This window comes from Rhinoderma darwinii, chromosome 4 (genome assembly GCF_050947455.1).
Source record: "Rhinoderma darwinii isolate aRhiDar2 chromosome 4, aRhiDar2.hap1, whole genome shotgun sequence".
NCBI lineage: Eukaryota > Metazoa > Chordata > Amphibia > Anura > Rhinodermatidae > Rhinoderma > Rhinoderma darwinii.
Window position 1 is genome coordinate 156,170,504 of NC_134690.1, and position 27,415 is coordinate 156,197,918.

The 27,415-nt window shown below is 43.8% G+C and overlaps 1 pseudogene; it reads left to right on the forward strand.

Moving 5' to 3' along the window:
• The window catches only part of LOC142759516 (putative cation-transporting ATPase 13A4), a 127,560-nt pseudogene that overhangs the window by 20,201 nt on the left and 79,944 nt on the right, over nt 1-27,415 (forward strand).

The window sequence follows — 27,415 nt, forward strand, 5'->3', positions numbered from 1 at the left end:
AGTACAATCCTGGTAGGTGCAAGGCACTACCCAAAAACGGAATAATCTGCAATCTGCATTGCAGTTGTCATTGACCTGTATGTTATGTTATCGTGTTAAAAAAGTAGCTACCGCTGGGTATTCTTAACCACCTGATCTAATGTATATGTGGGCCTTCAGAGTTTACGCTGATAGCAGCTGTCGAGAAGAAAGAAGGATCGGGTTTGTTGAACTTCAACATGCCTTTCCTTTTTTCCCACGGGATTCAAGCTGCTACCAGAGATGTCTAGCAGTGGCGTATTCCCCACTCCTCAATTAAATAAACATGTATGCTTGGCCGAACATGCGTATAAATGGGGGGAAGGAAGAGGGTAAAATAATTCTTGGCAGAACCAGCATTTTGCAACAGTTATCTAATGTATATGGCCACCTTTAAAGTTGTTGAACATCTTTGCAAACAATTTTTTAATGCTCCAATGCATCTAAATTAAAAAAGTAAGCAGCACCTTTGCAAGTAGTCTTAATTAAAAATATCTTACCATTTTGTGTCCACAGATCCCATGCAGACTTATAAAGTCAGACTACAAATAAATACTGTTTACTCTAAGGGGGAGTTCACACTGAGTTTTTTTTAAAGAGTTTTGACGCGGAAACCGCGTCGGAAAACGCGACAAAAAACGTCCGAAAATGCCTCCCATTGATTTCAATGGGAGGTGGAGGCGGTTTTTTACCGTGAGCGGAAAAGCTGTCTTTCGGGATAAAGAAGGCCTTATCTTCAAGCGTTTACTCCTCTGACCTCCCATTGACATCAATGAGAGGCAGAGAGAGCATATTTTGCGGCGTTTTTGGCCTGCGGCGCTCAATGGCCGTGGGCAAAAAACACAGCGAAAAACTTAGCGAAAATCGTCGTGCAGGCAGAGCAAAATCTGCCTCAAAATTCCAAATGGAATTTTGAGGCAGATTTTCCTCCTGCAAAAAATTCAGTGTGAACCCAGCCTAAGGCTATATTCACACCACAGTGGAAAAAAATGTCCATTAAAAACTGGTCAACTATCAGTTTTTCATGGCCGTTTTGCATCAGGGTGTCTCTAAATTTTCATCCATTTCCAGTCCGTCTGTCCATTTTTCATGGCCGTTTGACATCCGTTTTGCATCAGTTTTTCATGGCCGTTAAAAAAAACTGATGAATTTCAATGGTCAGGCTTTTTTTTGTCCCAGCCCCCTGAAAACACCCAAAGGAAGGTCACATGCAGGGCCGGCCCTAGGATAGATGGCGCCCTGTGCGAAATGATCTTCCGGCGCCCCACCCCATCATTAAAAAAAAATGCCCCATAAAAAAATTATAATGCCCCTTTAGTGCCCCCATACAGTATAATAATAATATTTAATAATATCATATATTACAACCCCTTCAAGGACACAGTATTTTGTCCTCTAATTGTGCCCACAGTATTATGCCCCCTGTAGTACCCCTACACAGTATAATGTCCACTTAGTGGCCCCCACACAGTATAGTTCCCCCCTGTAGATTTTGCCATATAGCCTCCCTGTAGACAGTGCCATAATCCCCCACCTCCTTTTTGTAGATCGTGCCATACAGCCACCCACACCTCCCCCTTGTAGACAGCGCCCCCAACAAAAACAAAAATTTTACTCATCTAGGCCCCGTTCCCATGACGAACTGAGCTGCTCCATGACGGGACCCTAGTACAGAGTTTACCAACCTTTTCGGACTCGAGGCAGCACTGGAAAAACAAAATTTCCTCAGGGCCCCCCTACCAAAAATTGTTTTGAGAAAGACAGAAAACGGCTAAGAACAAGCACTCCACTCGTAGGGCATGTTCACACACGTTTTTTGTAAGGCAAAAAAAATCTGCCTCAAAATTCCTTCAGCAACTGACAGCGTTGTGTGACCTTTTTTTTGTGTTTTTTCTTAAGCTGTTGAAGCGAATGCAAAAGACGCAGGAAAAAAAAAAGCTCCAAACGAGCGCCGCAGGTATCTTCTGCCTCCTATTAATTCTAATTGGAGGTCAGAGGTGGAAACCACTTGAAGACCATCAGCCCCCCACTCACAGAAAAATGACCATCAACCCCCCACTCACAGTAAAATGACCATCAGTCCCCCACTCACAGCAAAATGACCATCAGCCCACCACTCAGTAAAATGACCATCAGACCCCCACTCACAGATTCCCCCTGTAGGTAGCGCCACACAGCCCCTTGTAGGTAGCGCCACACAGCCCCTTGTAGGTAGCACCACACAGCCCCTTGTGGGTAGAACCGCACAGCCCCCTTGTGGGTAGCGCCAGACAGCCCCCTTGTAGGTAGCGCCACACAGCCCCTTGTGGGTAGCACCGCACAGCCTCCTTGTGGGTAGCACCACGTAGCCCCTTGTAGGTAGCACCACACAGCCCCCTTGTGGGTAGCGCCAGACAGCCCCCTTGTAGGTAGCGCCACACAGCCCCCTTGTAGGTAGCGCCACACAGCCCCCTTGTAGATGGCGCCTCACAGCCCTCTTGTAGAAGGCGCCACACAGTCCCCTTGTAGATAGCGCCACACAGCCCCCTTGTAGATAGCGCCACACAGCCCCCTTGTAGGTAGTACCACACAGCCCCCTTGTGGGTAGCGCCAGACAGCCCCCTTGTGGGTAGCGCCAGACAGCCCCCTTGTAGGTTGCGCCACACAGCCCCCTTGTAGGTAGCGCCACACAGCCCCCTTGTAGATGGCGCCTCACAGCCCCCTTGTAGAAGGCGCCACACAGCCCCCTTGTAGATAGCGCCACACAGCCCCCTTGTAGATAGCGCCACACAGCCCCCTTGTAGATAGCGTCACACAGCCCCCTGTAGAGTGTTCCACACAGCCCCCTCTCGGGAGGTCCACACAGCCCCTTGTAGGGAGTGCCGCACAGTCCCCTGTAATGAGTGCCGCAAAGCCCCCTGTAGAGAGTGCCGCACAGCCCCCTTGTGGGTAGCGCCACACAGCCCCCTTGTAGATAGAGCCACACAGCCCCCTTGTAGATAGCGCCACACAGCCCCCTGTAGAGTGTGCCGCACAGCCCCCTGTAGGGAGGGCCGCACAGCCCCATGTCGGGGGGGGCACACGGGGATTCCGCTCCTTCAGGGAGCTACGGTGGCGCTATCCTGGAAGGGGGAGGGGGTTGATATCTACAGGGGGGCACTATAGCAGAGCAAGGGAGGTATCTCCCTGCTCTGCTGTCTACTAGCGCCGCTGTAGCTGAAGGGACCTACAGTGGCGCTAGTAGACAGCAGAGCAGGGAGATATGTCCCTGCTCTGCTATAGTGCCGTCGCTACCGCTATAGTAGCCACAGCAGCTGCTAGCGGCGCCTCCGCCCTCATGCCCGGTGTCACCGCTAGCAGCCGCTATGGCTGCTACAGCGGTAGCCACTAAGTGAAGAAGCGCCCGGGTGCGACTGCAGTTAGTGTGTGTATTCCCGCTGGTAGTTGCAACGGCACGGGGATACACACACTCGCTGGCGCCCCTCTTGCCATGTGGCGGCTGGTGCCCTGTGCGACCGCACTGGTCGAACATAGCTAAGGCCGGCCATGGTCACATGTTCCCATAAGAAACACTTTTTACAGCCTCCCTGTATATGATGCCACACACCTCCCTGTATATGACGCCACACACCTCTCTGTATATGATGCCACACACCTCCCTGTATATGATGCCACACACCTCCCTGTATATGATGCCACACACCTCCCTGTATATGATGCCACACACTTCCCTGTATATGATGCCACACACCTCCCGTATATGTTGCCACTCACCTCCCTGTATATGATGCCACACACCTCCCTGTATATGATGCCACACACTTCCCTGTATATGATGCCACACACCTCCCGTATATGTTGCCACTCACCTCCCTGTATATGATGCCACACACCTCCCTGTATATGATGCCACACACCTCCCTGTATATGATGCCACACACTACCCTGTATATGATGCCACATACCTCCTGTATATGATGCCACACACGTCCCTGTATATGATGCCACACACCTCCCTGTATATGCCACACACCTCCCAGTATATGATGCCACACACCTCTCTGTATATGATGCCACACACCTCCCTGTATATGATGCCACACACCTCCCTGTATATGATGCCACACACTTCCCTGTATATGATGCCACACATCTCCCTGTATATGATGCCACGCACCTCCCTGTACATGATGCCACACACCTCCCTGTACATGATGCCACGCACATCCCTGTATATGATGCCACACACCTCCCTGTATATGATGCCACACACCTCCCTTTATATACCACCAGTGGCGGATTAAGTAGACGATAGGCCCTGGGCTGTTCCACAAACTTGGGCCCCCCTTCCCCACCGCCGCTCTGCCGTGTCTATAGTGAACATCACCTTTTTGTGCGAGCATTGACAAATAGTTGTTACGTTTCCCCTTGTCAAAGGGCTGTGTCCCTACATACTGACAGTCTCCAACCATCGCTGACAGTATCACACTGTTCAGGGACACTTCCTCTTGACAATGGGAATGGTAACACGCATTTGTCTATTAGTCCTGGGTACATAAAGATATGTAGAATACAAGGATTTCCTACAACAGACATGTCAGGAGAGGGAACAGATCCCCTATAGATCCATTGACTCACAATTGACGTCTTCTCTGATGGGAGTCGTTATCTTTTTGTCTTCATCTGACGCAGACAATTATGGCAACTTCTCCTGATGATACATCTTTGCCTATCACGTCTGCAGCCATTTCCAGCCTCTATAGAAACACACAAATTTAGACACAAAGGCCCAGAACAATACATTAAAGGGGTTGTCCGGGCACAGACAATTTATACTGATGACCTATCGATGTGCCTGGACAACCCCTTTTACTCAGACTAATAAATTTGGACCCCACACTAGAACATAGAATACATACAGAACCAGACCTTCTAAACTATTCCAGTCCCCAGACCAGACCCCCTAAATAAATACAGACCTTAGACCAGACCCCTAAATACAGACCCCAGACCTGACCCCCTACACTAATAATGACCCTTGACCTGACTCCCTTAATACAGACCCCAGACCAGACCCCATAAACTAATACAGACCCCTAAATAAAGACCCCTAAACTAATATAGACCCTAGACCAGACCCCTAAATACAGACCCCTTAAATACAGACCGCAGACCTCAAACTAATACAGATCACCTAAATACAGACCCCAGACCTGACCCCCCTACACTAATAATGACCCCAGACTTGACTCGCTTAATACAGACTCCAGACAAGACCCCCTAATACAGAACCCAGACAAGACCCCTAAATACGGACCCCTAAACTAATACAGACCCTAGAACAGGCCCCCTAAATAGACCCAATAAACGAATACAGACCCCAGACCAGACCCCCTAAATACAGTCCCACACGTCAAACTAATACAAACCCCCTAAATAGAGAACCTAGACCCCATAAACTAACACAGACCCCTAAATAAACAGACCCTAAACCCCTTAAACTGATACAGACCTCAGACCCCCTAAATAGAGACCCCAAACCCCTTAAACTTATACAGACACCAAACTTCCTAAATGCAGACCAGACCAGGCCCCCTAAATACAGACCCCACACCAGACCCCATAAATACAGACCCCATAAACAAATCCATCCCCTTATACTTACATAGCAGCTCACCTCAGTCTTCTCTGTGGAGTCTTGCTGTTACTGCTCAAGGACCTGCAGTCATGTGATCAGTAGGTCTCTAAACAGTAGTAAGAACTTCAGAGATGAGGTCATGTGACCTTATGTCTAAAGGTCCTTTTGCAGGACATATACTGTAAAGGATCTGCCAGACACAGCTTATGTGTCGACGCCCGTGGTTAGTCAGTCTGCACCTGCTCCTAAGTCTGATAGAGTGACCCCTTCTTCTACCACTCAGGCTGGGAGGCTGAGGAGTGGGAGAGCCTATCACAGGCTGGCCATACGGAGCTAGCTCCCGCTAGCTCCCTCCCGTATTTATACCTTAGTTTCCTGCTCCTCCTTTGCCTGTGATTCTGCTTGTTTCCTGGCTCTGCTGCTGCTGCTTGTACTATTTGTCCTCTGCTTCATATTGACCCTGGCTTTACTGACTACTCTCCTGCTCTGCGTTTGGTACCTCGTACACTCCTGGTTTGACTCGGCTCGTTCACTACTCTTGTAGCTCACGGTGTTGCCGTGGGCATCTGCCCCATTTCCCTTAGCTTCTATGTACCCTTGTCTGTCTGTCGTGCACATAGTGAGAGTAGGGACCATCGCCCAGTTGTACGCCGTCGCCTAGGACGGGCCGTTGCAAGTAGGCAGGGACTGAGTGGCGGGTAGATTAGGGCTCACCTGTCTGTCTCCCTACCCCGTCTTTACATATACAATGCCGTTTCAGTGCGGTTTTGCCGCAATTCGCAGCAAAGTCGAGCCAAAAATGCAACAAAACTACATTGTACTTACGCCCTATGATGATCCGCCATTGTATACCACACTTCCTCCCTGTATATGCCACACAGCCCGACATGAATGCCCTACATGCCTTTGCAGTTTCCTGAGTAGCTGAGTAAGGGGGAGGGGTTAGCTGCTACCAGGTGGTATAAATCAGGCCTCACTACTCTGTAGAGCCTGCTCTGTGGCTTGAATAACAAGTGGTTTGTATATTAAGTGGAGTTCCAAAAACCGGAGTTCAAAAGAGGAGTTAAAGCCCAAGTAAGTGCTCTTCTACTTCTTTATCTTTTTGATTAACACCTGTTCGCTGTTTTATTTGTAACTGGGATAATGGACAGCAAGATTGGAGGTTTTCTTCAGTGCACAGTTTGCCATATGTATGCACGACTGGAGCCGGAGTTCCAGGGTGAATATCTCTGTGGCAGATGTGAGCATATTGTTCACCTGGAAGCTCGTATTAGAGATCTGAAGGAGCAGAATGCAACACTGAGGAGGATAGACAATTTTGAACGGAGCTTGCTGCTCACAGAGCATGCAGTTAGTGGGTTACAACTGGAGGGTGAAGACATGGGTGAGCAGGATCAGCTAAGTAGCTGGGTTAATGTAGTTAGGGGCAGTAGAAAGGGGTCAAAGACAAGGAAGGCCGATCCGGTTTCTGACATTCCAGGCAAAATTGCCAAGTTGGGTGATGATGCGAGGGTGTCAGTCTCAGAAATGGCAGCCCTAGTGGATACTGATCTCCCTAACAGCCGGGAGAACAGCCCAGCTAGTAGTCGGCGGGATGGTAATGCAGGTAAGCCAAGACAATTGATAGTCGTAGGGGATTCTATAATCAGGAAGACGGATAGAATTATTTGTCGCCAAGACCACCTCAACCGAATGGTTTGCTGTCTCCCTGGTGCCAGGGTTCGGCATTTGGTGGAACGGGTGGACAAATTGCTGGGAGGGGCTGGTGATGATCCAGCTGTCGTGGTCCATGTCGGTACCAACGACAGAATAAATGGTAGGTGGAGGAGCCTTAAGAATAATTTTAAAGAACTAGGCTACAAGCTGAAGGGAAGGACCTCCAAGGTTGTATTCTCAGGAATACTGCCTGTGCCATGCGCATCACAGGAAAGACAGCGGGAGCTTAGGGAGTTAAATGCATGGCTGAAGTCTTGGTGTAGAGGAGAAGGATTTGGGTTCCTAGAGCACTGGGCTGACTTTTCATTGGGGTACAAACTGTATTCTGCAGATGATTTGCACCTAAATGGAAGGGGGTCCGCTGTGCTGGGGGAGAGAATTCTAGCTGGGGTGGCGGAGTATTTAAACTAGGGCAGAGGAGGGAGGTCAATGTAGAAAAAAAAGGCGTAGCCAGGTTAGAGAGGGGTCAGACTATATTGGTGGGGGGAGAAACAGAATGTGGGGAGAGGACTAGACAACAAGATAAGGAGATCCTTTCGTTACAAAACATCAGTGTAAATAAAAAGGAACGATTAATGTCAAATCACATTTCTGATAATAAAAGTGAAAAACTGACAGGCAAGTTAAAGTGTATGTTCACAAATGCCAGAAGTCTAGCAAGCAAAATGGGGGAGCTGGAGGCCTTGATACTGGAAGAAAATATAGATATAGTTGGTGTTGCTGAAACATGGCTGGACTCTTCACATGACTGGGCTGTAAATCTACAGGGTTTTACACTTTTTCGTAAAGACAGGACAAATAGGAAAGGTGGTGGTGTATGTCTGTATGTGAGAAGTGATATGAAGGCGAGTGTGAAAGAGACAATAGTGGGTGAAGACTGTGAGGAGGTTGAAACCTTGTGGGTGGAACTAGAAAGGGAGGTAAACACTGAAAAAATTACTTTTGGTGTAATCTATAGACCCCCCAATATAACTGAGGAGATGGAAGTTCAGCTATATAAACAGATGGAGCGGGCTGCACAGGCGGGTACTGTAGTGATAATGGGAGATTTTAATTTCCGGGATATTAATTGGTGTCATGGTTCGGCTTCAACTGCAAAGGGGAGACATTTCCTCAACCTGTTGCAGGAAAATTTTATGGGCCAGTTTGTGGAAGACCCGACTAGAGGTGAAGCTCTGTTGGATCTGGTCATTTCTAATAATGCAGATCTTGTTGGGAATGTCAATGTTCGTGAAAACCTCGGTAACAGTGATCACAATATAGTTACATTTTACCTATACTGTAAAAAACAAACGCAGGCTGGGAGGGCAAAAACATTTAATTTTAAGAAAGCCAATTTCCCCAGGATGAGGGCTGCAATTCAGGATATAGACTGGGAAGAACTAATGTCAAATAATGGGACAAATGATAAATGGGAGATTTTCAAATCTACTTTGAGTTATTATAGTGCAAAATTTATTCCTACAGGTAATAAGTATAAACGACTCAAATTAAACCCCACATGGCTTACACCTTCTGTGAAAGGGGCAATACATGACAAAAAAAGGGCATTTAAAAAATACAAATCTGAGGGTACAGCTGTAGCCTTTGTAAAATATAAAGAGCTTAATAAAATCTGTAAAAATGTAATAAAATTAGCAAAAATACAAAATGAAAGGCAGGTGGCCAAGGATAGTAAAACAAATCCTAAAAAATTCTTCAAGCATATAAATGCAAAAAAGCCAAGGTCTGAACATGTAGGACCCCTAGATAATGGTAATGGGGAGTTGATCACAGGGGATCAAGAGAAGGCAGAGTTACTAAATGGGTTCTTTAGCTCTGTATATACAACAGAAGAAAGAGCAGCTGATGTAGCCGGTGCCAGTGCTGTTAATATATCAGTTGATATACTGAATTGGATGAATGTAGAGATGGTCCAAGCTAAATTAAATAAAATAAATGTGCATAAGGCCCCGGGACCAGATGGGTTACACCCTAGAATTCTTAAAGAGCTTAGTTCAGTTATTTCTGTCCCCCTTTTCATAATATTCAGAGAATCTCTAGTGACTGGTATAGTGCCAAGGGACTGGCGCAGGGCAAATGTGGTGCCTATTTTCAAAAAGGGCTCTAGGTCTTCCCCGGGTAATTATAGACCAGTAAGCTTAACATCCATCGTGGGGAAAATGTTTGAGGGGCTATTGAGGGACTATATACAGGATTATGTGACAATAAATAGCATTATAAGTGACAGCCAGCACGGTTTTACTAAGGACAGAAGTTGTCAAACTAACCTAATCTGTTTTTATGAAGAGGTGAGCAGAAGTCTAGACAGAGGGGCCGCTGTGGATTTAGTGTTTTTGGACTTTGCAAAGGCATTTGACACTGTCCCCCATAGACGCCTAATGGGTAAATTAAGGACTATAGGTTTAGAAAATATAGTTTGTAATTGGATTGAGAATTGGCTCAAGGACCGTATCCAGAGAGTTGTGGTCAATGATTCCTACTCTGAATGGTCACCGGTTATAAGTGGTGTACCCCAGGGTTCAGTGCTGGGACCACTATTATTCAACTTATTTATTAATGATATAGAGGAAGGGATTAATAGCACTATTTCTATTTTTGCAGATGACACCAAGCTATGTAATATAGTTCAGACTATGGAAGATGTTCATGAATTACAGGCAGATTTAAACAAACTAAGTGTTTGGGCGTCCACTTGGCAGATGAAGTTTAATGTAGATAAATGTAAAGTTATGCATCTGGGTACCAACAACCTGCATGCATCATATGTCCTAGGGGGCGCTACACTGGCGGATTCACTTGTTGAGAAGGATCTGGGTGTACTTGTAAATCATAAACTCAATAACAGCATGCAGTGTCAATCAGCTGCTTCAAAGGCCAGCAGGATATTGTCGTGTATTAAAAGAGGCATGGACTCGCGGGACAGGGATGTAATAATGCCACTTTACAAAACATTAGTGAGGCCTCATCTAGAATATGCAGTTCAGTTCTGGGCTCCAGTTCATAGAAAGGATGCCCTGGAGTTGGAAAAAATACAAAAAAGAGCAACGAAGCTAATAAGGGGCATGGAGAATTTAAGTTATGAGGAAAGATTGAAAGAATTAAACCTATTTAGCCTTGAAAAAAGACGACTAAGGGGGGACATGATTAACTTATATAAATATATTAATGGCACATACAAAAAATATGGTGATATCCTGTTCCTTGTAAAACCCGCTCAAAAAACAAGGGGGCACTCCCTCTGTCTGGAGAAAAAAAGGTTCAAGCTGCAGAGGCGACAAGGCTTCTTTACAGTAAGAACGGTGAATTTATGGAATAGCCTACCGCAGGAGCTGGTCACAGCAGGGACAGTAGATGGCTTTAAAAAAGGGTTAGATAATTTCCTAGAACAAAAAAATATTAGCTCCTATGTGTAGAAATTTTTCCTTCCCTTTTCCCTTCCCTTGGTTGAACTTGATGGACATGTGTCTTTTTTCAGCCGTACTAACTATGTAACTATGTAACTATGTAACATACTCACCGATGCAGCGCTGTCTTCACGGGATCTGCTGCGACGCAATGACACTCACTGATGCAGCTTATCTTCACGCGTGGTCTCTCATCTTCAAGAAATCTGTGAAGGCGGCGCAATTGCGTCATCGTGTCGCCTTCGCAGAACCTGGGAAAACGAGAAACCACACCTGAAGAGGTCGGTGCTGCATCAATGAGTGTCATCACGTCGCCGATAGCCAGCGAGTGAACTAGTAGTTCCCTTGCCAATCGCCATGTCACAAATCCATTTTTAACGGTTGTTACATGTATTAACAGCCGTTAAAAACGGATCCATTGACTTCTATGGGGGCCGTCAGGCCGTGAAAACGGCCAAAAATAGGACATGTCCTACTTTTTGACGGCCATTATTCACGGGCCGTTAAAAAAACGGCTGTCACACTGCCGTTTTTCCATGTCGTCTGAATAAGGCCTGATTCTGCAGCCATACTGCCTTCAATCTGTCTCCTTACTCTTGTTATTTTATATTTAATAGGTTAGCAAGAAGTTACAGATAGATTACAGATTAGAGTTAGACAGGAGTCTATTTTTACATTTTCATTTTTTATTTTAGATGCATTGGAGCAATGAACAATTAAAGCTTAGTTGAAATGGTGTACATATTAAGTTGGTTTATTAAAGGTCTTATCCGTAGGAATAAAATTGATTCAACATCAGATCGGTGGGGGTACGACTTTCAGCACCCCTGCCGATCAGCTGTTTTGAAGTGGCCTTGTGCGGGGGCTGCTTTCCCTTCATCGCTCACGCTGCTCCATACTGTGAAAGGTTGACACACTTGTAGTGGCGGATCACAGTATTACAGCCTTCTCCCATTCATTTGAGTGGGAGAAGGCTGTAATACTGTGAACAGTATCCTGGATAGGCCATCAATTTTATCTCTATTAATAACCCCTTTAACCCTTAATGTCCAGCTAAACATTTTTCATTTTGCCTCCCTGCATTTCAGTAGTTATAACTTTTTTATTTTTTCATTGACGTGGCTGTAGAAGGCCTCACTTTATGCAGGTGAATTTTTTTTTCCGCAGTTTCTTATTTTTTATTATTATTTTTTTCATCCCATTAAGGGTTTACTATCTGACATGTTTTTTTTTAAACTTATATTGTATTAGTATACTTCAATATGCTAACACATATATAATACTCTGTGTCACTATGACACACACTGCTGTGAAGGAAACTCTTACAGCAGGCTTATTGAACAAACAGCCCTGGGGTCCTTTCTATGTCCCAGGGGTTGAGTGAATAGAGGTCCCCCAGTCCCTAATCAAAGAGGGGCGCCCTCTTAGATCAAAGTGTTAAACAGCCAGGATTGGAGGTTCATTCAATCCCGGCCATAGAACAGGGAGATGCTCTAAGAACAGGAGCTGTAAGTACCAGGAGAAGAAGCGCACAGTGAGGCACTTACTTCCCTCTACTGCAGCGACGCCAAAATACATCACTGCAGACTGAGGACCTGCACCGCCCACCATCATAAGACAGTGGGCGGTTGTTAAAGAGTTAAATTAGTCCATAGTCCATTTTATTACATAAAAACCATCACCCGTAGTTTTACTGTAAGCATATTTGTTAAATCTACTTTTTATCTCTTTAAAAACGTAGAATATTGTATTATTTAAAATATCAGTTGCTGTATGTCATTATTTTTCCCTTTCAGGATGAGTTTAAACGATACTCAAGAAAGAAGGTTCAGTGGATCCATCCCTCTGAGCTGAGCTCAAATGAATTCTTCATTGAGGATGACAACTGTATCATCAAGAAATCAATCATAATGCCAGATCTGAAGGTAAATGCCCACATAAACAGAGCTATTTGCTTATGGTATGATGAACCTATGTACACTCTATGTTTTCTATTTTAAATACAAATTTAAGTTCCCCTCTACTTTGAGGAAAGAAATGGATTTGGATGAAGAAATGAATACTTAAAGTCTAGATTAAGTGCCAAAACAATGGGCGATATTTATAATGCCATTTGCGCCAGTACTGTGGTGGACAAAAGTCACAAATGTTGGTGCACGCTTTTGTGACTTTTTTCACTTTCACGATGCTCTCGACACTTTTAAAAAACAATAAGCAGGGCTTGGTGGGACCATCCGCGGCTCAACAAATTGACTATAATTTATGCCATATATTGGTATAAATTATAGTGTTAATCTACTCCAACTCATACTGTAGCTGGCATAGACTTCAATTTGTGGCGTACGGACAGCCTAATATACGACAAATTTATTAAGCGATATCATTAATTATATAATGTAATGGCATATGATTCACACTAATCTGTATTCGGGAGAGCACCCAATTGCAGTGGATGAAGTCCAGCAATCCACTCAGAAATACATATATAAAGATTATATGCAATGGGGCTACACACTGTATAGTCCAGATAAAAATTCAACACTCTGTCTCCAGGAAAAGTTTCTCACCATCCCCAATATCAAGCAGGTTAGATGTGGTAGATAAAGTTTCAGAACACACTTGATTTTTATACTGCACGGTCTCCCAGCCTTCACATATAGAGGTTCTGAATAGGATAAAAGCAGATGGACATCGCGAAGACAGCAGCGTTGGAAAAAAATACTTTATTCCATAAACTCACAATGTGACAAAGTAAAAAGCGCTCATGAGTTTTAAAATCTCCATGTTGCACGCCAAGACTTTATTGCCCGACCCTACCATGGGTTTCGGCTTATCCAGATTCTTCCCGGGGCATGGCTGAGGCGTTCTTTGGTCTCTCATTAAATACACAAGGATTATTTTTTTTTAGCAAATAGTTTTATTTTTCTAAAAGTGGTAACACATACAACAAAACATATGAATTTGGTATCGTCGTAATTGTATCAACCTGTAGAATAAGGTGAATATGTATTTTTTACCGTCTGATGGATGCCGTAAAAACAAAACCCCCCAAAAATGGCGTAATCGCAGTTTTTTGCCTATTTCACTGCACAAATATTTTTTTTCAGATTCCCAGTAAATTATGCGGTACAATAAATGATGCCACGAAAAACTACAACTTGTCCCACAAAAAACAAGCCTTCATACGGCTATGGCAGCGAAGAAATTAAAAAGTTACGGCTTTTGGAAGGCGAGGAGGAAAAAACAAATGAAAAAACTGAAATTGGCCGTGTCCTTAAGGGGTTAAAGGATATTTTGACCAGTAGCTACATCAGTCACTAAGGGTTTCTATAACTGTAGAAAATGCAAAGCATGCAAAGAAACAGGTTTAATCACACAGCATAAGGGTATTCACGGTATTCACTTTGATGCAAAAGGATATAAAATTCTAGAATATATCACAGGCGACACAGAGAACGTGATCTATTTGATCTATCATTCGTTAAAATATGTTGGCCGAAAAGGCCGCAAATTAAAAACTAGGATGCGGGAACACTGCCACAATATAAGAAAAGGGGTACTAAAGCATAGTTTATCATTTCGGGTGATAAATAATGGATTTACTTTGGTTTTAACACAACTTATCTTTTTAGGTTTTATGACATTATTTTCTAGTTCTGAAAATGTTCTTTCTACCAGTTTCGCCGTATTAGCGGAATTCTTGGATTTCTTATGAATAGATATTTATATTATATATATATACGTTTTCATATATAATTCCTTTTTCTTTTGCTTCATGTAACAATACCCTTGGTCCTTTCTAAATTTTTCTGGGATTATTGCATTGTTTTTCATATGTTGTTTAATCTACAAGCTGTCTATACATTTCTTTATTATAATCATTTAGATCCAAAATAACGACCCCCGCAGCGTTTTTTCGGCCGCAGCAATTGAAAGAAGCTAGTGCTGCAGGTTCTTTCTGCCACCCATTGATTTCAGAGGCAAAAACCGTGGCAAGAAAGGACATTCTGCTTTTTTTCCCGGCGAGCCGCCATTAGCCATCCAGTAAAAAAAAAAAAAAACGCCTCTGCCTCCCATTTAAATCAGTGGGGGGAGGGGGTGCCTTTTGGCCATTTTTTGGTGCTGATTCCGACGTGGTGTCCGCGTCAAAATTTAGCACCAAAGACCTCTATGTGAACAGACCCTAATGGAAAACATGCTAATGGTTTGAGAATAGGTATTCTATGTGTATAGATGCAGGTGTGTCTAAGGGCAGATTCACACGAACGTTGCGTTTTTGCGCGCGCAAACAACGCAGCGTTTTGCGAGCGCAAAAACCATTTGACAGCTGCGTGTGTCATGCGTGTCTGATGCGCGGCTGCGTGATTTTCGCGCAGCCGGCATCATAGAGATGAGGCTTGTCAACGCCCGTCACTGTCCAAGGTGCTGAAAGAGCTAACTCTTTCAGCACCCTCGACAGTGAATGCCGAACACAACAGCGAAAAACCTGTAAAAAAAAAAGATAAAGTTCCTACTTACCGAGAACTTCCCGGCCGTTGCCTTGGTGACGCGTCCTTGGTGACGCGTCCTTGGTGACGCGCCTCTCTTGACATCGGGCCCCACCTCCCTGGATGACGCAGCAGTCCAAGTGACCGCTGCAGCCTGTGATTGGCTGCAGCCTGTGCTTGGCCTGTGATTGGCTGGAGCTGTCACTTGAACTGAAGTGTCATCCCGGGAGGTCGGACTGCAGGAAGGAGACAGGAGTAATCGGTAAGTTAGAACTTCGTTTTTTTTTACAGGTTAATGTATTTTGGGATCGCAAGTCACTGTCCATGGTGCTGAAACAGTTTAACTCTTTCAGCACCATGGACAGTGACTATCTCCTGACGTCGCGTACCGATAATTTTTTTGCCGGGATCGGCCAAAACGAGTTTGGCCGAACCCGGTGAAGTTCGGTACGCTTGTCCGGCTTCGCTCATCGCAAAGACACTCCGTTTGGATGTTCGGAAACAGAAAAGCACGTGGTGCTTTTCGGTTTTCATTCATCCTTTTCACTGCTGTAGCGCGAATCACGCTCGTCCCACGGAAGTGCTTCCGTGTGGTGCGCGTGATTTTCACGCACCCATTGACTTCAATGGGTGCGTGATGCGCGAAATACGCAGAGTTATTGAACCTGTCGCGCTTTTTGCGCAGCAGACAAACGCTGCGCAAAAAGCACGGACTGTCTGTACTGCCCCATAGACTTGTATTGGTCCATGCGTGCCGCGTGAAAACCACGCGGCCCGCACGGACCGAATACACGCTCGTGTGAATCCCCCCTAACAATGTGCTGCACAATGCGTATTTAATGAGAGACCAGAGCACGCCTTAGCCATGCCCCGGAATCCTCTGCAGAACCACTTTATGTGAAGGCCGGGAGACCATACAACAGAAATATCAAGTGTGTTCTGATACCTCCTTGATATTGGGGATGGTGAGAAACTTTTTCTGGAGTCCGTGTGTTAAATTTTTATCCAGACGATACAGTGTGGAGTCCCATTGCATATACGCTTTGCACGTCATTAATTATATGTATAGATTTCATTAATATTATACATTATACTGTTAAACTAACTTAGCACTAGAAATGGGAAAAATTTTAAACTGAAATTTGGAAAAGCTGTGTCATAGGCAGAACTAACATACCAAAATAGGTATATTCTCTGTAACTGCAAGATTCAGGATAATAAACTGATGGACAGCAGAGCTCCATGACACTGGTCAAAAACAGAATTTGACATCATGCATTGAAAGGCCTCCGGCACGCGGCCGTAGCTGTCTGCATGGTCCGTGATTACGGCATGGATGGAGCAGCAATTTAGTCCACTTAACGCAGCAGGAATTGACATGCTGCGGTCCCAAAATTATGCACCGCAGGTCAATTTCTGCACGGAATTTTTACGCAACATGTAGATGAGATTTGTTATATCTCACCCACTTTGCTGCTGCTGTATTCTGCTGCGTTTTTTCAGTTCGCAATTCTGGACGGAAAAAATGCAGCAATTCCGCAGCGTGTGGATGAGCCCTAATGATACTAAGTAAAGCACTGTTTTAACGGCTACCCTACCTAGTCTCATTGCATGTCACTCGGTAGGTTTCCATTGCTGCTGATGCTACAGCAGTAGCTATAAAAAGTGTGTACTAATCCCATCATCTGTTACCCAAAGTGGCATAACTGCTTGTCACGTGAGAAATTTACCAGTGTAAGTGTCTTCGCCAACTTGACTTAGCTTAAATATAAATGCTTGATTACTTGGCAGACACCAGTCATTGTGTGTTGGGATAATACCTCAGTTGTTACCTTCCCAGAAGTCAGTAAACCAAACAATATACGGGGGTTTTTTTTTTTTATATCTTCACAGAAAACATAATTTTAAAGTAAAGGGATTATAAACCTTTGGCCAGTATATAAGATTCAATGATTAGCCAAGGAAACTGGCAGCCGCCAGACATCCTCTCTCTCCAAGTCCCTGACTTCCGAATTGGTTCCGAGCTAGTCACATGTTCCTAAGTTATCCTGGTATGACCTTTGTTGGCAGTACACACCCAGCTATTGCACTTATTTAAAATAGAATGATTGTTTTCAGGTTATGATTTAGACTTAAAGATTCTCTGTACACAACATATTTATCTCTTAACCCCTTAGTGACCAGCCCATTTTAAGCCCTAATGACCAAGCTATTTTTTTTTTCTATAGTCGCATTCAAAGAGATCTAACTTTTTTATTTTTCCATCGACATAACTGTATGAGGACTTGTTTTTTGCGGGATTAGTTGTACTTTTTAATGGCACCATTTTGGGGTACATATAATTTTTTTATTAACTTTTATTAACTTTTTTTGGGGGGAATAGAAATAAACCCTGAAATGCCGCCATTGTTCTATGCGTTTTAAATTGACGCTGTTCACTGTGCAGCATAAATAACACATTACCTTTATTCTATGGGTCAGTACGATTACAGCGATACCCCATATGTATAGTTTTTTTGATGTTTTACGACCTTTACACAGTAAAAAGTCTTTTGAACTGAAATTATTTGTTTTTGCATCGTCGCTTTCCAAGAGCCGTCATTTTTTTTTTTCCATCAATGTAGTGATTTTTTGGGCTTGTTTTTTGCGGGGCGAGGCATAGTTTTGATTGGTACTGTTTAGGGGTACATAGGACTTATTGATTAACTTTTATTATGACTTTTTTGGGGGGCAATAGAAGAAAACAGCAATTTCGCCATTGTTTTTTGCGTTTTTTTAAGGTGTTCACCTTGCAGTTTAAATTTCATATTCATTTTATTGTTTCAGTCATTACGGTCGTGGTGATACCATATATGTCTACTTTTATTTATTTTTTACACTTTTACTAAATAAAACCTATTTTTATGGAAAAAACTGTTTTATTTTTTTTACTGTCATTTTTATGAATAATTTTTATTTCACATTTATTACTTATTTTTTTAGTCCCACTAGGGGACTTCACTGTGCGATCTTTAGATCGCTGCTATAATGCTTTGATATACTTAGTATACCAAAGCATTATTGCCTGTCAGTGTAAATCTGACATGCCTCCGGCACATCCTAATAGGCATATGCCCAGGGCAGACCTGGGGGCTTTTGTCAGGCCCCGGCTGCCATGACACCCCATCAGAGGCCCGCGATTGCATATGCGGGCCGCCGATGTGTGAGAGAGGGAGCTCCCCCCTCTGTTAAATGCCGCGGTCGCTATTGCCGTGAAAAGGCGGAGGCCCAGCCTAATGCCCCTTAGTGACCGACGTGAAAAGGTGTATTGGTGGCCACTAAGGGATTAACAGTTATTCTGACATATATTGAGTAACTTTTGTAAATACATTACATTACATTACTTATCTTTTACTGTTTCTAAGTTACAACATGTATTATAGTCCAGAGCTGCATTCACAATTCTGTTCGTTTTAAATGAAGCTTGTTGTCAGACACATCTCAAACCAGTTTTGCAAAGCTCCTATAATGTAATTCAGCAGTTAGTGATTTCTACATCAGATTACTGTACAATTCTTGGTGTTAAGATGACACTTCCCAGACTACAAGTCACCAGCGCCATCTATGTAGACATTGAGCCAGCAAGAAATGCTGGGTCATTTCGGTCGAAAACCTGAAGAACTGTGAATGCAGCTTTGAACTATAAGGGTATGTGCACACACACTAATTACGTCCGTAATTGACGGACGTATTTCGGCCGCAAGTACCGGACCGAACACAGTGCAGGGAGCCGGGCTCCTAGCATCTACTTATGTACGATGCTAGGAGTCTCTGCCTCGCTGCAGGACAACTGTCCCGTACTGTAATCATGTTTTCAGTACGTGACAGTGGTCCTGCAGCGAGGCAGGGACTCCTAGCATCGTACATAATTATGATGCTAGGAGCCCGGCTCCCTGCACTGTGTTCGGTCCGGGACATGCGGCCGAAATACGTCCGTCAATTACGGACGTAATTGGTGTGTGTGCACATACCCTCATACAGGCTGTAATTTAGGATTGGTATCAAGTAATGCAATGCATTTACAATGTTGATCAACTTTTTATATAGATTAATTCTAATAAAAACATTGGTACCAAATATGATAAATTAAAATGGTTTAAGGGCATGACCAGACGTGGCGGAGTTCTGCATACACTGTCCGCATCAATGCCGCACAGAATCTGCGTTGCAGATTCTGTTGCGGCTTTGCCTAAAATGGGCATTAAATTGATGCAGATTAGCCATTGCGTATTCAGGTGAAGAGTGCTTCCCTTCTCTCTATCAGTTCAGGATAGAGAGAAGGGACAGCCCTTTCCCTAGTAAAAGTCAAAGAAATTCATACTTACCCGGCCGTTGTCTTGGTGACGCGGTCCCTCTTTCGACATCCAGCCCGACCTCCCTGGATGACGCGGCAGTCCATGTGACCGCTGCAGCCTGTGATTGGCCTGTGAGTGGCTGCAGCCGTCACTTGGACTGAAGCGTCATCCCGGGAGGTCGGACTGGAGGAAGAAGCAGGGAGTTCTGGGTAAGTATGAACTTCTATTTTTTTTACACGTTGATCTATATTGTGATCGGAAGTCACTGTCCAGGGTGCTGAAACAGTTACTGCCGATCGTTTAACTCTTTCAGCACCCTGGCCAGTGACTATCTCCTGACATCGCCTAGCAACGCTCCCGTAATTACGGGTGCACACAAGTAGTCACCCGTAATTACGGGAGCCCCATTGACTTCTATGGGCCTGCCCGTGCCTTAATAATGGCCCGTGATTACGGGCGTTTTTACGTTCGTGTACATGGGGCTTCAGTCTGGCTATAGACCTAGAAACAGATAGGTCCAGACAGAATGAAGAAATGTCATGTTAGTAAAACCAATACGCTACGCAGCACACATAACATCTGCGGACTTCATTGCGGAATTTTGACTCTCCATTGAAGTCAATGGAGAAATTTCGCAATGAGTCCGCAACAAGTCCGCTACACGTCCGTAACAGCCAGTGTATGCTGCGGACAACAAATTCCGCACCTAGTTGGTCAACTTACTCAGTAATTGATTGTCTCCTACCTACCGCACTTGCGGTTTGGTTACTTCTCTGTGTGGTCGTCGGGATCTTTGTCCTGCCTCTTCCCCTGTTTGCGGCCACGCTGCTCATCGGGCCAGCGTGCCCATTTAAAAAATCTCCCACTCCAATTCCTTTTGCTCCAGGACTATTTAAGGCACCTCCTTAGATCACCTGGTGCCTGGCAACTTTGGTGAAATCTAGTTGTGTCCCTGTTTGCATCCTCATACCAGTCCGCACCTCGCTACCGGCTATAAGTTGTATCCAGCTACTCGCTACCATCCTGTATCCAGCTATCCGCTACCAGCCTGTATCTAGCTACTCGCTACCAGCCTGTATCCGGCTATCTGCTACCAGCCTGTATCCGGCTATCTGCTAACAGCCTGTATCCAGCTATCTTCTACCAGCCTGTATCCAGCTATCTGCTACCAGCCTGTATCCAGCTATCTGCTACCAGCCTGTATCCAGCTATCTACTACCAGCCTGTATCCGGCTATCTACTTCCAGCCTGTATCCAGCTATCTGCTACCAGCCTGTATCCAGCTATCTGTTACCAGCCTGTATCCGGCTATCTGCTACCAGCCTGTATCCGGCTATCTGCTACCAGCCTGTATCCGGCTATCTGCTACCAGCCTGTATACAGCTATCTGTTACCAGCCTGTATCCGGCTATCTGCTACCAGCCTGTATACAGCTATCTGTTACCAGCCTGTATTCGGCTATCTGCTACCAGCCTGTATCCGGCTATCTGCTACCAGCCTGTATCCGGCTATCTGCTACCAGCCTGTATCCGGCTATCTGCTACCAGCTTGTATCCGGCTATCTGCTACCAGCCTGTATCCGGCTATCTGCTACCAGCCTGTATCCGGCTATCTGCTACCAGCCTGTATCCGGCTATCTGCTACCAGCCTGTATCCGGCTATCTGCTACCAGCCTGTATCTGGCTATCTGCTACCAGCCTGTATCCGGCTATCTGCTACCAGCCTGTATCCGGCTATCTGTTACCAGCCTGTATCCGGCTATCTGCTACCAGCCTGTATCCGGCTATCTGCTACCAGCCTGTATCCGGCTATCTGCTACCAGCCTGTATCCGGCTATCTGCTACCAGCCTGTATCCGGCTATCTGCTACCAGCCTGTATCCGGCTATCTGCTACCAGCCTGTATCCAGCTATCTGCTACCAGCCTGTATCCGGCTATCTGCTACCAGCCTGTATCCAGCTATCTGTTACCAGCCTGTATCCGGCTATCTGCTACCAGCCTGTATCCGGCTATCCGCCTTTATCCAGCTATATGCTGTCAACATAATAGAAAGTAGTAACGATCGCTCTTCCCCATACATTACTACTGATCATAACTCCTTGTGAAAAGAGCAAACGTTGAATGGCGCTCGTTTTCACCGAATATATAGACCGGTGTAAAAGGACCCCTAGACATTAGCACTTCAAATAGTAAATATAATCAATTCATTAATTTATCAGATTTTTGCTGTTAGGATGTAAACTTAATTAAACACTAATTGTAACCCTGGCAATGCCATTACCTACTTCAATGTTATAGGACATGTAACAATAACCTAAGTGTCATAGCTTCTGGTGCGGATCCACTGTTTAATTATTCCTGAGTGACACTAAAGTCAATTAAATTTAATGAAGTCTCTCGGGGGTTCCAGACATTTTGGTTGGCAAGAAAATCATTACAAACTTTGCTGTCCTTGCCGTTAAAAATACCAGAATGTAGACTCGCAAGTTGGAACCGAGCCTACAACAATTATATTCACACTGTCAGTCAATGTTTGCCTTGAGAAATAACAAGAAAGAAATAAAGAAATTCTTTGCAACAATTCTCTATAAGCCTCTGATAACAAATAGATAAATAAACGAATGAAAAAAAAGCATAATCCTATTTGTATAGGAGATGTTGTGGTTATTACACAGAAAAAAAAACCTTTATATTATTTAGCAGGAGCAAATTGCTGTAAGATAATAATCTAAACCTCTTTTGTTAATTCTAATATTACAGACTATCAGATAAAAGATTCTTCGGGCTGCACTGTCAAATAAATCTTCTTTGTCTTAACAGGTTCGATTCATTTGGGTGCAGAAAATCAAGTATGTCTGGTTACACTCCGAGAAATGCTTCCAGAGGGCTGGGTATGTGGAAATGGATTATGACAAATTGGGACATGGTATTTTATACATTATGCAAGTTACAAGAATGTATTCAAGCCTTTTTCCTGGGTTTTCTGTCCCGTTTAATAATAATGATGCTTTGGTTATTTTTGTATCTATTTATAACGGGCAACTGGTGCCCCTTGGATGTTTTCTCTGTAATTCCTGACTCACCAATATTGTACACAGTGGGGCAGATTAACGAGTGTCTGCACCTAGAATTTGTCGTAAACGCACCACAATTTGCTGCATTTTGGCACAATTTGATGCATTTCAACAGATATATGCACCTTTCTAGACACTTTAAAAAAAAAGTTCAGAAAAGGGGGCATGGACTAGCAGTAAGGGAGCTTGGCTTAAAATGCGCCAAATTGCTCCAGATATCTGTCACAAAATTCTGTTGCAAAAATAAGCCAAATCAAAGGTGGTATAAGGAGGAGAAAAGTGTCTAACAAGTCTAGCTAGATGCACCAAATTGATCATAGAGCAAGCATCAATGTGATAAATTTGGCACATCTTCTAAACTTACACAAATTAGTCAATCAGTCCCAGTGCTTCAGAGTAGCAGTCTGTGTTTTATAATAAATAATTTTTACACCCCAGCCACCCATTTTCTAGGACATCTCAGCACTAATAATTTTTTGTTTTATTGGTGAGAAAGTGATTAATTGTATTTCTACCGATATCGAAAACAGCAGAGGTGGTATCACATAGCTGTTTTCATATTATAGACTACAGTATACTGGAGAGTGACAGCGTATGTGCAGCTTCATCTGTTCTGCAAACAGGAGACACAGGAATTTGAATATAATATGTGACCCTGTGTGGTGAAGTCAAGGACTATATCTGAGGCCTCTATAATGTGCTAGGTTGACCGCTACTGATCTAGATTTACAGAGATTTTTCTATCTATCTATCTATCTATCTATCTATCTATCTATCTATCTATCTATCTATCTATCTATCTATCTATCTATCTATCTATCTATCTATCTATCTATCTATCTATCTTTCTATATATCTACAGCCAGAAGACAATTATAAGCTAACACTAAATGATACTTGCCATCTGCAACGATTAACCCTTTCCTGTCACTGATCTGTAGATTTACGTCGGGAAAGTGTATTTAAATATTGCGCCCACTCAGAAGCAGAGTGGGTGTCATAACTGCCAGGTTTCTGCTGTGTTCAACAGCAGCGACCCAGTGGCAATGCTTGAATTCAGAAAAATTTCTATGGGGGAATTATACTGTATGGGGCAGCTATGGGGGACATTTTACTATATTGTGGCATTATACTGTATGGGACAGCTATGGGGGCATTATACTGTGGGGGCAGTTATGGAGGGCATTATACTGTGAGCTATAGGGGCATTTTACTGTGTGGGGGCATTATACTGTGGGGGGGGGGGCAGCTATGGGGTCATTATACTGTGGGGGACAGTAATGGGGGAATTATACTGTGGGGGCAGCTAAGGGGGGTATTATACTGTGTGGGGCAGCTACGGGGAGCATTATACTGTGGTGGTCAGCTATGGAGGACATTATACGGTGTGTGGGGGCAGCTATGGGGTGCATTATACTGTGTGGGGGCAGCTATGGGGGGCCTTATACTGTGGGGGCAGTTATGGGGGCATTATACTATGGGGGCATTCATGGGGTCTGTCGGGCAAGGCAGCCGGGCATGGCGTGCGCAGGGGTCTGGTGGTGTTGGGGAGGGGTAGGGGGGCCTAAGCTGAATTCTTGCATCAGGGCCCATGAGCCTTTAGATACCCCATTCCCAGGCAGAGTGCTAGTAGACATATATAGACAGTGAAGTCAGGGGCTGTGTGGCACTACCTGGGAGGAGGGGGCACTAAATTTATGGGGGTACAAACTGGGGGCCTAACTTCTATATGGGGGCATAAACAGGACCTAACGTCTATATAGGGGCACAAAATGACAATTTTTGGAATTTTACTGCCGCCGTGAGTTCCCCCGTAAAAGGGCCCACTAAGTCTGTGTCGCCCAGGGGCCCACATAAACCTGGAGCTGGCCCTGCCTATAGCAGCTGGGAGCCTTCTGAATGCTCCCAGTCCTGCTATAGGAAGATTGCTATTGAGACCTGCCTGTGGCAGGTCTCAATACCACGGCACTGATTTTGCCATGCACTGCAATACTGTGATATTGTAGTCTATGGCAAAAGTGATCTAATGATCGCAAGTTCAAGCCCCCTAGGGGGGGGGGCTGAATAAAATGTTTTTTAAAAAATATAAAAATTCTAATCACCCCCTTTCCCTAGATCACATATAAAAATAAGTAAACAATAATAAGCATAAATATATTAGGTATCCCCGCGTCTGAAAATGGCTGAACTCTAAAAATATAAAAACATTTATCCAATACGGTGAACGTCGAAGCGGGAAAAAACGTAAAAATGTCTGAATCACAGTTTTTTTTACCACTTGCCACTTTGCCACCCACCCAAAAAAAAGAATAAAAAGTGATCGAAATGCCCGACATTCCCCAATATGGTATTAATAAAAACAAAATCTTTCCACGTACAAAAAGACGCCTTACACAGCTCTGTACACAGAAATATAAAAAAGTTACGGGGGTGACAATATGGCGATACAAAAACGTTGTTTCTTTCAAATTTTTTCATTTTTTTAAAGATGCTAAAACATAACGAAAACTATATCAATTTGGTATTATCGTGATCGTACTGACTCGCAAAATACAGATACTATGTCAATTTTACCGTACAGTGAACACTGTAAAAACGAAACCTATAAGAATATGGAGGAGCTGCTGTTTTTTTCGCAATTCCACCCCATTCTGAATTTTATTCCAGCTTCCCAGTACATGACACATACAGATGTAGCCATCTTTAACTTAATTCTGAGAATTTGCTGCAGCGTGATCTCACAGAACAAAAGCCATTGAAAAATTCAAGATAAGAGATCTAGCCATTGTGTATTTAATGCATTAAAAGTCAAGGTAAAGACGGGTACATAAGTAATATTAAATAGTACCATTAGAAAGTACAATTTGTCCCGTAAAAATTAAGCCCTGAAATGTCAACAAAAAAAAAAAAAAGTTATGACCCTTTTGAAGGCTTGGAGGAAAGAACAAAGGCATAAACACAAAAATTTGTCTCGTCCTGAAAGGGTTACAAAGTAAATGGGGAAAATAATATAATAAATTGGCAGAATGGGCCATTCTATTCTCTTTTTTTATTTTAACTTTTGAAATTTATCTTATCTGATTTACTTTATAATAATTTTTTTATTCAGGACACTGGAAGACATTTACTCCTGTTCACAGATACACTCAAGATTTGGATCAGGTTTAAGTAAAGAGGAACAAACGTTAAGGTATGATGATTGGCTTCATCCGTCATCTGAAAGATATGTATGTGCTGTAAGATTACTTTTACTCACTACCCGAGTTTCATTGAAAGACATAGTAGAACAGTGATAAGAAGTAGTCTTCATATGCACATAAATAAAACCAATGTCACTACTCCAGTAGGTCTAGATGAAACTTGACGTTTCCTCACATTCTAGTCCTGACAGCAACTTGTGATAGTCCATAAATGAATGAGATGTCTAATAACCCCTTTTGGCCTGTATATTAAAGCTATTTCAACCTTAGACGGAGGCTTCAGTGGCACTGGAAAAGATCCATGCACAGGGCAAAAACATTTTATAATGCTAAGAATGTTCCTTATAGCAGTTCAAGGGCAGAACGTGAGACTCTGCAACCAGAATTCAATATCTAGATAATCTTAGGGTATGTTCACACATCAGCGTCCGTTACGGCTGAAATTACGGTGCTGTGTTCAGGAGAAAACAGCTCCTTAACTTCAGCCGTCATGGCATGTTGAGGCGCTTTTTCGCTGCGTCAATTACGGACGTAAATGGAGCTGTTTTTCCATGGAGTCAATGGAAAACGGCTCCATTTAACGTCTGAAGAAGTGACAGGCACTTCTTTGACGCGGGCGTCTATTTACGCCCCGCCTTTTGAGAGTGGGGCGTAAAAAAAATGACCGTCGGAACAGAACATCGTAAGACCCATTCAAATGAATGGGCAGATGTTTGCCGACGCTATCGAGCCGCATTTTCGGACGTAAATCGAGGTGGAAAACGCCCGAATTACGTCCGTAAATAAGCCGTGTGAACATACCCTTAGAATAAACAAAAAAGCTAAGCACTGACTGAGAGTACTCTACCCTCAATGAGTACTTAACTTTTTCTTGGGAAATCTTTTTCTTTTTTGTTTGTTCTAGAATTCTGTCAAGGATGGCACCATGTAATATTTGATACAAATGTATAGGGGTTAAACTTGAAAGTAGATTTACTGTACCAATAATCTTACCATAGTTGACAGCAGCGGGGTTTTCCTAACTGAATAAGACCTCATGAATGGTTGTAACCTAGATCAATGATAGGTAACTGGTGCCATCTTATCATGATAAATATTTGTCCAAAGGTATTTAACCACTTTGGCTTGTATCCACTCACTGAAAGTAGAAATTATATTGTGTTGAAGAAAAGTCTAAGGCCCAGTTCACACAGGTTTTTTTTACGCTGATTTTGTAATTATTTAGCGCATAAAAGAGACAATTCACAAAAATATTTTTTTTTTAGCTCAGTATTTTGAATACATTAAAGGAATTGTCCACTAACAGACAACTGATGACCTATCCACTGAATAGGTCATCAGTATATGATCTGTGGGGGTCCAACACCCAGACCCCGCACTGATGAGCTGCTCCAGTGGCCTCCGGTCACCGGACGTCCATGCCAGAATCAGTTGGCTCCGGTTATGGAATAGCGGCCGACCTGCAGTACTGCAGCTCTTCTCCTATTCAAATGAAGAATAAGAGTAGAGCTGCAGCTCTGCAGCACGCCCGCTATGCAATGTACGGAGCCAACTGCTTCTGGC